The sequence below is a fragment of the Schistocerca piceifrons genome, chromosome 2 (genome assembly GCF_021461385.2).
Source record: "Schistocerca piceifrons isolate TAMUIC-IGC-003096 chromosome 2, iqSchPice1.1, whole genome shotgun sequence".
Classification (NCBI taxonomy): Eukaryota; Metazoa; Arthropoda; class Insecta; order Orthoptera; family Acrididae; genus Schistocerca; species Schistocerca piceifrons.
Genome location: NC_060139.1, coordinates 690821054 through 690833810, shown reverse-complemented (window position 1 = coordinate 690833810; position 12757 = coordinate 690821054).

Sequence of the window (12757 nt, the reverse complement as noted above, 5' to 3'; positions counted from 1 at the left end):
TTGTGCAAGGGTGTGAAAAGCTACACAAGAGCTGGGTTCTCATAACATAGAACGATACTTAAGGCAATGACTAACAAAAGCACTTCTTAATAAAGTTTAAGATATAAGACTGCTGCAAATTAAACGTTATATTTTCGTTGTATGTCACGTTATGACCAATATAATCTCGTACCTGCTGAGCAAAATTACTTTCGATCCGTTTCTTTTCCAATTTTCGAACTTATTTAGTGAAATTATTTCAGTAATGGATGGCGAAGTTATTCGAGAGTCGAAAATAGTAGAAGTACAACATGATGCTTCATATACAAGCTCCAGTGCCAACAGAGTCCGATTATAAGGAATGATTGCAAATTCTAAACGCTACAGAGTTCTGTGCTGTTAATATAATTGTACACAACGAAATTCTGTTCAGCAATTTTCCTAAGGAATACTGAACACCGGTATTAAATTCTTATCAAAATCTGTGTAACAGTTTGTTAAAAATGCTGTCGTACTGTGGGTAGTGCTCATCCAGGATCTTCTTTTTTTAGGAGGTGCTGGCTTATCTCAGAAGTTTTCTACAAACGCGATGTCAATATCGACTACGGTAGGAATTCAGATCGAGTTTGTGACAAGGAGGAATATGAATATTGTGTAAATTGAAGAGGAAGTGGGGAGAAAGGAAAGGGAAGGAACTAATGATATCAGCTGCACCGGGGTTTCGTGTGAATTGCCCAGACCAGAGGATAACTAACACCTACAGATGCTGCTATTTGTCGCACACTGGTTCCAGGATTGTCCACTGCACCTGGAACACGCTCCTCCATTTTAGGCGGTCGAACTGAACGACGCTTTCCACTGTCTACTTTAGTGGGTGTTACGGAACTTGTTTTTGCAAGACGCTGGAACAATCGGCTGTACAGCTTAACAGATAGTACCTGGAAATCGTTCAGTGTACGGATTGCGGACTCTCAGATTAACTCCATCAGGTAAATCATAGCACTAAATCATGTCTACCATTTCGCTCGTGAAATACAAGGTCTCCATTGCTAGGCTCTGTCACAGTATCTGCAAGAGAGAAAACATTTTGTATCACACCACAAACATCACAGTAACATGTACTTTAAACGTGACCTGTAAGTAGGCAAAACATCACGGTACTCACTCGGAACAAGGAGAAATGTACGCTAACGTAATCAGATGTAACAAAACTAGAGTACAATCACACAACGTAAACGGCACAACTCACTGCAGACCACTGAGTCAACTAATGTTTACGTCGATACTGCACGGTAGTATCCCAGCACGCTTTTGATCCTGGTATGACACGGAGTGTCAGTGCGGCTACGGTGCTCATATTCGCAACCACATGTTCGTGATGCCTTCCTACCTCGCAGTATTCAATTCCAGGGGTTGTAATTAAGGCTAATTATCGGGTAGTCTTCTATGGTAGGACAAATAATGCATTGCCACGGATGATATCACAAGAGCACCTCCCGTGAACACGTGTTCACATTTCATATGTGAGAAAGTATGCCTTACAGGACGCATGTACGTAAGATATTTTTGCCTTGTTTTGATGCATACTATCGTATCCTGAAATATAAGATAGTTCTTTTAACACACAGAAAAGATGTATATATGGCTTACCAGCTTACGTTTAGAATACTACTATATAATCTGAATTTGCAATAACAATAAACAAGGCTCAAGGCCAGAAAAAAATAGATGGACAGAAGGACGAGAGAAAATGAACACAGGAAGCGGAAAGGGCGAGATGGAAAGACGGAGGGGGCAGAGTGAGATGGAGAGAGAGGGGGGGAGGAGAAGATGGACATAGAAATAGGGATACGTTGATGAACAGAGAAAGGGAGAGAGAGAGAGAGAGAGAGAGAGAGAGAGAGAGAGAGAGAGAGAGAGAGAGTGGCAGGAGGAGATGTACAGAAAGGGGGGGGGGGTGAAGAGGGATTGGAAAAGGGGGGAGGAGGTGATGGAGAGAGAAAGGAGGAGGAAAGAGGAGTTGGACATACAGAGGGGGAGGAGGGAGGAGATGGGCGAGACGGGAGGGGAGGAGATAATTAGGACTTATATCAAATTCCCATATATTTTAGAAACGTGTGCTTTCTCTTTTTTTTCTTTTCTATTTAACCTGATCGCCTCACAGCAACGCGTGGCCAGAAAGAACTAGTCTACATAAATAAAATTTATGGAAGTGTACATAATTTCTCTTCCTGGAAATGTGTTTTGTTTGAGACGAGTCTTCTATTACACACAGTACTGATAAAATCTTCACGATGTATCCCTGACTGATGAAAATCAATGCAGAGCAGGTGAGGAAATAGGGCATAAAATAAAGCCTTAAAATCTCAAATTTCTGAAACAGACCAAGTCCGAAATGTTCTGTTTCACATTACGTAATACGCCAGTCATACGTAGTGGAAAAAATCAAGGAGATAAGGAATACTGTAATGTTATAAAACTGTCAGCAAGTGTATATTTAATTATTTTTACAGCTTCGTGTTTACGAATGTGTAAATAAATCAGCTGGACGCTGTTTCACAATGTGTCGTATTACCACTCACGTTCCAAATGCTGGCACGTCAGCTGCTCTCGGCTTAACATTTGACATGTATTAAATTAAAAGTGACAAACGTTATCACATAGCAGCTTTATGTTGCTGCTCGTATGCGAGACTGAAAGTTCAAAGCACAGGAAGAAATCACTCGAATATAAACACTTCCCTCAAATGTGTCCTAAGGCTGCCAAAACAGTCTCGTCCCAATGTTTCGGATGGTGAAACTCATTATCGACAACCGTGATCGAAATTTTTTACGTATCTGCCTGTTTGTAGCCAATGTGCCGGGTATTGTTGTTGGGGGACAGTCAGACTGGGTCTCGTGGAAGCCCATATGAATGATCTCCTTAGCATAATACTGCCCCCCCTCCCCCCGCCGGCCACCGGGCAGCATTCGTGGAGAGGTGTCAGTTTCGAGCAGCCGTTCATCTAGATGGCAGTGTACCCTGACACGAGCATCGATCTCGTGTAAGAAGAAACGTGAATCATTCGACCAGGCGATCAACGGCGCAACTTCGATGATCTCTTGCCCGCTGCACTCATCATTTACGACGTTTTTTTGGGTCAACATGGGAACATATAGGGATCGTTTCCTGTGGAATGCGCTGGACATTGTGCTCCCATACACTTGTGCTCGCACCATCATTGTACTCTCTCGCCATATCTGCCACAGATCACCTATCCTGCTTTACAGAGCAGGCAAGCCTCCTACCTCCACGCTCCATGATGAGACAAGGACCTCCAATACCTTGTCGCCCAGTAGTGGTTTCACCGTCCTTCAACCATTTTCCACAGTTCTCACAACAGCACGCCAACAACCGACCAGTCATTGCCGAGACACTCGTTGTCGAGCGTCGGATGGTAAAAGTCTGCCCTTTTCGTCATTCCATGTCAAATCTCCAAATTTCGGAACAATTTTCCTGCTCGACCATCAAGGATTTCGATGAAATTTTATGTGAATATTCGCACTTGTGCTCAATGAGCAAACCAAATTGCAGGCTTTGCAACGTAGATGATGGAATCCCTCTGTGGCTGGAACAGCGTGACCCCTATGGCGGTGGGGTTGCTGGTTCATGTTCTTGAACCGATAACGGCAATGTCATCATGGACGAACCGAGTAGAGTGAGACATGACCTGTCAGTTTAAAAATAAATACCACATGCAACAAAACACGGACAACAGCTTGTTGCGACGTAGCCTGCTGTCGTGGCACATTCCTTCAAATTTGTCCGTCTTTCTCAGGTACCGCTAGCGCACGTTTGAAAATCGAACATAATTTTCTGGATGGTTGAAAACACTCTCTTCCCAACTGTGGCCGGCCGGAGTGGCCGAGCGGTTCTAGGTGCTACAGTCTGGAACCGCGCGACCGCTACGGTCGCAGGTTCGAATCCTGCCTCGGGCATGGATGTGTGTGATGACCTTAGGTTAGTTAGGTTTAAGTAGTTCTAAGTTCTAGGGGACTGATGACCTCAGAAGTTAAGTCCCATAGTGCTCAGAGTCATCTGAACCATTTGAACCCAACTGTGAAATCAGTTATGGAAATAAATTTACTAAGAGAAAATTGCATGTGATCTACTTTTGTAAATCTTACGAAATTCAAGTTTGAAACGATATTGTAGAAACTTGGAAAGTAATACGTGAATGAAGTTCTATACTGGAAAAGCTTACGTTGCTAAGCTGTTGTGTTCTTGTTTATCATGCCTTTAACCAACGATATATAAGAAGCCAAAATTAAAGCTTTATTCTCAGCGCGATTTTTCCGGCTACTTGGCCTCAGTTTATGTAGTATTGTTAGCTCATATTGGAAATTAAACCCACTGTTCTGGGTGAGCTTAAAACACGTTGTTTCGAGTGAGAATGATTCTGAAGCCTTAATAGAAAACGGTATTTGCAAAAGAAGTGTCAGATATAACATCTATTTCATTTTCACAAAAATCATCATCTTTTCGACGAATTTGTAGATTATTGGAAAATAGTAGGGGAATGAAATTTTGTATTCTGAACCCTTGTGCTCCCGAGCTTTTACGTATCACGTGTCATGTTCAGCATGCTTTGACTCTGCGAGATATTAGAATCCAAAATTTACATTTTTTTGTGCCGCGATTTTCGTGCCCAAATTTGATTCAAATTATCTAGAATACTTAACTCGAGTTGGATAATCAAAAACCATGCTCTTTCTAATAAACCTAGTTTGCAGAGCTTTATAGAACACAGCTTTTTGCAAAACCAGAACTAAAGTACGGCATTTTTTAACTTTTCACAAAATCTTCAACTTTGCACTTAATTTGTTCAGTATTGGAAAGTGACACATAAACGAAACTTTATATTTGAAAACCTTATGTTGTTAGGTTACTACGTGCTAAGTTTCACGTTCTTCATACTTTAGTCCCTGAGATATAAGAGGCCAAAGAGTTTTTTGGGTGCCGATTTTTTTCGGGCGATTTCGCCTAAACTTTTGGCTGAATATCGGTTGTAAAATTTCGTTCATTATTAATTCTTAAGAGAACACATAAAGTTGTACAAGTCGGCCAAATTTCATTTCTTTTAAAAACATATTGCCCGAACTACAACAGCTCAAAGTCGTCAGGAATTCACGTTAGCTCTGCGCAAAGTTGCGCATCAGTCGAACACGCGACTATATCTCGGCTAGTACTGTTTCGCCGAATATTAAACTTCGTCAGTGTTCATTGGAGATATGCGCAAATGTTCACATAAAAGTTTCAACGAAAGCTCATATGGCAGAGCATGGAGGCCTAGGTGAGTTGACACGGAATGACCCATTTGTTCATATGGGTCTGAGCACTATGGAACTTGACATCTAAGGTCATCAGTCCCCAAGAACTTAGAACTACTTAAGCCTAACTAACCTAAGGACAACAAACACATCCATGCCCGAGGCAGGATTCGAACCTGCGACCGTAGCGGTCGCTCGGTTCCAGACTGAAGCGCCTACAACCGCTCGGCCACAACGGCCGGCGACCCTTCTGTCAGAGACACTTATGTCAGTGTATCCCCACTTGCAACCAGTGTCGTGACTATAGTGATTCTCCATTCGTCTTCCTTCTGATACTTTCCTTAACGCAAGACGTGCTTGCAACGGCAACAAGCAGCACACAGTATCGGAGTGGGCAGTGTTCAGAATGTTCTGTCTCATCAGTGGATATAAAACTTGCTTTGTATTTAGTTGGTTGTAAAGAGATCTTGTTCCTTAAGTGCATGAAAACTTTGGGAGATGGAAAGGTTTGAAGATCGTGACTCAATTTAATGTAAGAGTAATATTGTTAGTTTGATGTGAAAAACGGGAAAACAAATTGACAACAATGAATCGATTGTTTCTTCAACGTAACAAGACAGAAGTATTCGCTCTAGCTAATTACACTGGTGTGAAGAACTAAAGGATGAAAATACCTCTTGCGTGGTGTGTCACCGCCAAGTAACATAGATCAATGTAAATTACAACACAGATAGAAATTCTACAGTATAGAACAGAACGTGACTGAAAGAAATAGGCAGTGAAACGAAGAGAAATGAAGTTTTATTGGAAAGTAACAATAACACTGAATTCACGGAGATTTATGAGGGCCCCCTGGACAATAAAAAGCGCGGGACGTGGTTTTTAGTAGGGTGTGCGATCACCACGGACAGTGATGTACGCTCTGTAACGTGCTCTCATGCTTCCCAAAAGATTCATAAGGAGTTCATGTGGCAGGGCGTTCCATTCCTTGAGCAGTGCGATTGACAACTGCTGAATTGCTATTCGTACACATTGGAGTGCTTCAATACGTCTACAAGACGCATTCCACATGTGCTCTATGGTATTTAAGTTGGGGAAATGGGTGGGTCACTCCATTCGCCAAATATCCACTAGTTCCGAGATCCCCTCCACCCGCGTTATTCGATGCGGTCGCGCATTATCATCCAGATGAAGACCGCGCGGAATGCATCCCTGAAAGGACGACATGAATAAGTAGTACAGTGGCACAATAAAAATGGTGAGTACGCCGTGTTTCAAGATTTGGTAGTCAGTATGGCGATGTCAGTACGGCCGTGCAACGTTATACGTCTCTACCCCACACCTCTTGGAGCACCTAGCCGATCATGTTCGACAATGCTCCTGGGTGCTTTACGTGTTTCCAGCTCTCACCGTGTTAATATTTTCCACAACGAAATTCCATCTCGAAATCTGGCGGAAAACCCAAAGAGATTCTGGTCATACATAAAGCACACCAGTGGCAAGACGCAATCAATACCTTCACTGCGCGATAACAACGGTGAAGTCACTGATGACAGTGCCACTAAAGGAGAGTTATTAAACACGGTTTTCCGAAACTCCTTCACCAAAGAAGACGAAGTAAATATTCCTGAATTCCGATCAAGAACAACTGCCAAGATGAGAAACATAGAACTAGATATCATTGGAGTAACGAAGCAGCTTAAATCAATAAAGGCAAGGCCTCCGGTCCAGGTGGTATACCAGTCAGGTTTCTCTCAGAGTATTCTGATAAAATAGCTCCATATTTAGCAGTTATATACAACCACTCGCTCACAGAAAGATCCGTACCTAAAGAATGGAAAATTGCTCAAGTCACACCAATACTCAAAAAGGGAAGTACAGTAGAAGTAATCCGCTAAATAACAGGCGTATATCGTGAACGTCGATTTGCAGTAGGGTTTTGGAACATATACGGTATTCGAACATTATGAAGTACCTCGAAGAAAACGATTTATTGACACATAGTCAGCACGGTTTCAGAAAATATCGATCTTGTGAAACACAACTAGCTCTTTATACTCATGAAGTAATAAGTGCTATCGACAGGGGATATCAAATTGATTCCATATTTTTAGATTTCCAAAGGCTTTCGACACCGTTCCTCACAAGCGTCTTCTAACAAAACTGCGTGCCTACGGAGTATCGCCTCAGTTGTGCGACTGGATTCGTGATTTCCTGTCACAAAGGTGACAGTTCGTAGTAATAGACGGAAGGTCATCGAGTAAAACAGAAGTAATATCCGGCGTTCCCCAAGGAAGTGTTATAGGCCCCCTATTGTTCCTGATCTATATTAACGACATAGGAGACAATCTGAGTAGCCATATTAGATTGTTTGCAGATGCTGTCATTTCCCGTCTTTTAAAGTCATTAGATAATCAAAACGACTTGCAAAATGATTTAGATAAGATATCTGTATGGTGCGAAAAGTGGCAATGACCCTGAATAAGGAAAAGTGTGAAGTTATCCACATGAGTTCTAAAAGAAATCAGCTAAATTTCGATTACGCGATAAGTCATACAAATCTGAAGGCTGTAAATTCAACTAAATACTTCGAGCGATCACATAGATAATATTGTGGATAGAGCAAACCAACGACTGCGATTCATTGGCAGAACATTTAGAAGGTGCAACAGGTCTGCTAAAGAGACTGCTTACACCACGCTTGTCCGCCCTATTCTGGAGTATTGCTGTGCGGTGTGGTATCCACATCAGGTGGGACTGACGGATGCCATCGAAAAAGTACAAAGAAGGGCAGCTCCTTTTTGTATTATTGTGAAATAGGGGAGATAGTGTCACAGACATGATACGTGAATTGGAGCGGCAATCATTAAAACAAAGGCGTTTTTCGTTGCGACGGGATCTTCTCATGAAATTTCAATCACCAGTTTTCTCCTCCGATTGCGAAAACGTTCTGTTGGCACCCACCTACATAGGGAGAAATGATCATCACGGTAAAATAAGAGAAATCAGGACTCGCACACAAAATTTAAGTTTCTAGTTTTTCCCGCGTGCCATTCGAGAGTGGAACGGTAGAGAGACAGCTTCAAGGAGGTTAATTGAACCCTCTGCCATGCACTTTATTGTGAATAGCAGAGCAATCACGTAGATGTAGATGTAGATAGAGGGTACGTCCAGAATCGGTACGCAGAGTGAATCTGCTCTCATCCGAGAAGAGCACGTGACCCCACACTCCTCATCCGAGAAGAGCACGTGATCTCACACTCCTCCTTGGTCCAGTCTTTATATTCTTGGCCTCATCACTAATCTCTGAACACAGTAGACTCACTGGTCAACGTTATTTTGATACTATACTCCTTTCCAATTTTATGGATCACAACGCACGAGCATGTCGGACACCGCAGTAGGAGAAGCTCTTGAAAAGAAAGGTTATTCGGTGACTGTAGTGGCTTGCTTGTTTCACAGCCTTCAGTCGCATCGAGGCATGTGTGGGACACGTTGGGAAGAAGTCTACATGCATCAACGTAAATGTGACAGTTGTCAACCGCCTTGGTGGACGAACGGAATACACCACAAGAACTCATTACCAGTCTTGTGGCCAAGTGGAAGACCGTTGCAGAGCTTGCATTTCCATCCGTGGTAATTGTTGTATTTGAATAAAAGTATGATTTCTGTTCGTGTCATTGCGAGTTTCTTTCATTTACATTCTGTACCATGCTGTAGTAGTTATTTCTATGTATGGTCCAAGTTTCATCGAATTGTGTTACTTAGCTGTGACACATCATGTACAAGTTACCTTCGTCCTCAGGTTGGGCACACCAGTACATATTTATAGAAAACATTTTACTGTCATTGAACTATAGTCGCTCACAGGAGAAAGACTTGCTACACATCTTGTTGTGGACTGGCAAGACAGCCAATCCACTATGACAGGTAGCCGAAAGGCACGTGTTTAAGCTCACGCAGGATGGCGTGAGGTCTGCAACAGGACAAAGTCTTTATAGTAGCAAAAATAGTACGTAGCTTCTGGAATACTTAACTTTAATCCATAATTGGTGAACATCGGTCTGACGGTACATGCATCACAAGATAAATGATAATGGCGCCTTGCTAGGTCGTAGCAAATGACGTAGCTGAAGGCTATGCTAACTATCGTCTCGGCAAATGAGAGCGTAATTTGTCAGTGAACCATCGCTAGCAAAGTCGGCTGTACAACTGGGGCGAGTGCTAGGAAGTCTCTCTAGACCTGCCGTGTGGCGGCGCTCGGTCTGCAATCACTGATAGTGGCGACACGCGGGTCCGACGTATACTAACGGACCGCGGCCGATTTAAAGGCTACCACCTAGCAAGTGTGGTGTCTGGCGGTGACACCACACATCTGGCCATCGTTGTTTACGCAAAAAGGCTGAGTTGTCGTCATCCTTAAGATGGACAGGAACATCATTGCGCTTTAATACGCCTGGGCCTGTTGGCGGTGGTATGACTTCGTCGCCTTCCGGCATTATAGCTGACTTAACCACTTTGACATGGACTTTGCACGACGGTGAAACTCGGCATTCTTCACTTTAGCAAATCAGTGTCAGAGATGAAAGAATGATAACTGAGAGAAACTAAGAAATTGAGGACCAATTGGGGATCCGACCCCAAATCTTAAAAGATAAATTTTTTCAGTCATCCACTGAACCACACCGCATGCCTATATTTAAACGTAATGTACTCCGTAATTACTGTAACGGTTCAGTTAAATCCGTTTCATAAATATTAAGAGCACTTCGCGTCTTAAGATGCAAGCGATACAATACGATACGATGTTGTAGCGCCTGTCTTATTCTGAATTACGATGCATGTCCAAAGGAATTTTGCATAGTAATTCAGTATAATACAGACACTGCAATGCCGTATTTATCCGCCGACACTGGGGAAGCCATTTTGAAGAAAAATGTCGCTCTCGTACGGGAATATACATAATGGATGTATAAGTATAGGCTGTAGACGCCTGGTTAACGACAAATGGAAGTTTGGATGTGGCCGTAAATCGCGTACGGAGAGCCCTTATGATAGGGCGATCGCTCGAGATAAGTAGGAGATTCGGGTTCGAGTCCCGGTCTGGCACGGATGTTCACTGTCGTTATTCCATTCTACAGCTGAGGGTTGCCAATAATCACAGTTACGAATACATTTAATCTTTTTATTGTAAGATGCAAGTGGTGTATGGTTCTGACATTTTAGTTCTGCCGCAACCGTACTGAGCCCCTGGAGAAGGGAAGAGCAATCTCTGCTCATTTATTTTCCCGTAAACAAGCCACTTCTTCGTACCCATTTGCCTTGTATGTGCTTGCACGAAACGCATGTGCGTGAGAGGATAGTTTGAAAATGCCGCCACCAGTCTGTTGTGTTGAAAGCTTTTTCTGCCAAACTAGCCGGGTAGTAGCGAATTGTAGGATCCAGAGAGGTTGGTGAACAGTGACGGGGCGATATGCATCCTCAGGAAATGGATGTTATTCCACCCCTGAGCTAACAGAAAATCCCACACCCCTGGTTCCTTTGTGGATAATTTGAGATTTCCAGCCTCAGTGTTAGAATGGATATTCCATGTCTTAGCACTATTTTGCATTTTTTACCGTTATATTTGTTTAATTCGGAGTGCTGATGTAAATTTGAAGTTGGACCCTTTGCTACAGTAGCACCCCAATAGTTGTGTCAATTTTTCTCTAGGATTTTGTTATATCTGTAATATACCTGTTGTTAATGTCTTTCCCTTGTCCTGAACTTCGGTTATTAATTTGAGACTTGTAATTTCAATACAAGTACAATAATTGTCACCCCGTATGTTCGAAAAGGACATGAACCTCTCTTCACTCAAACAAGAAAAAAATGGTTCAAATGGCTCTGAGCACTATGGGACTTAACAGCTCAGTCCCGTAGCACTTACAACTAGTTAAACCTAACTAACCTAAGGACATCACACACATCCACGCCCGAGGCAGGATTCGAACCTGCGACCGTAGCAGTCGCGCGGTTCCGGACTGGGCGCATAGAACCGCTCGCCCACCGCGGCCGGCTACTCAAACAAGAGTTCGGCGTCATACCGCTAAGCCATCGCGGTCAATAAATTCCGAGAGAAGTTTTTGTTTTTATTTTTTCCTAAATTTGATACATTTTCAGTTACAATAGTCCATCGTTCCCAGTTACTTAAAAAAGCTGATTAAGAGATCTTCCCGGAAGGCAATGATTAGGATTTTATCGATTTTATATCAGTCAGGTGGTTTAATTTTAATCTTTCTGGAAACTGCTTTAGATTTTTAATCGCCATGAATGCACATGAAACATTAATCTTTTGATGACCAGTGGGGTATCTCATTTAAAAATGTTGTTGATATGACGTACAAATATGGCAAAAATTGGCGAATTTTTGGTAAGACGCTAAAAAAGACATTCATTTTAAAGTGTGGCGATATGCTGCAGTAATGGTGTAATTATGCTGTAAAATACACTAGTTAAGCTGTAAAGCGATATGGTCACGACTCATAGTTTTTCTGGCGGTTGCTGAAACATTTTCAATAGGTATCCAATGATTCAAATATGCGCCACAGATATGAACACAGCTGCGAAAGTAGAGGAGTATTTTCTGTCCAGTCAACAGCCGAACCAAAATTTTTCGCGCCATTTTTTACAGATCTTCGTTTGACATACTGTAATAATGAGAAACATCTATTTCCCTTCTTTAGCCCAATGTGTCAAGTTTGTGCTTGCACCATTGGATGACTGTGATAGTCGCTTGAGTAAGTTATCAGTAACTTTGTGCTGTACTAGTATAACTCGTTTCCAACCCCTAGCATATTCTTCTCAACTAACCTAACGGGACCGACGGACAAATCACCATCAGTTTCACATTCATTTACTTCACAAGACTTTTGGAATTCCGATCGGAAAATTGGCCTACATTCTCTTGATCACTTCCATCTTCTCTGCTTCCTTTGCCAATAACATTTTGGAGATGAACATTTATTCCGTGAAGTCCCAGACGTCATAAACGCCATTACACGTTCGATATGATAATCGCAGATTTTGCATTCCTGTTGGCTGTAACAAGGTTGCTAGCGAGGTGGTGCATAGTTAAGGAACTAAACTTGTGTTAAGGAGGGCGACGGTTCAAATCCCCGTCTGGCCATAGAGATTTATGTTTTCCGTGATTTCCCTAAAGTGCTCAAAGTGAATACTGGGATGGTTCCTTTGAAAGGGCACGACCGGTCTTCTTCACCTATCGTTCTCGAATACCAGCTTTTCCCTTGGCTCTGATGACCTCGATGCCGACGGAGGGTTAACCCTAATCTTCCTTCTTTTGTCACAAGTATGTTAACTTAATTCATTAACACGTCGCACATGTCTTATTATAGTTAGAGTTACGCAAGCATAACGCAAAATATTGATTACTGTGTGTTGGTAACGTTCATTATCATGAAGTGTATACT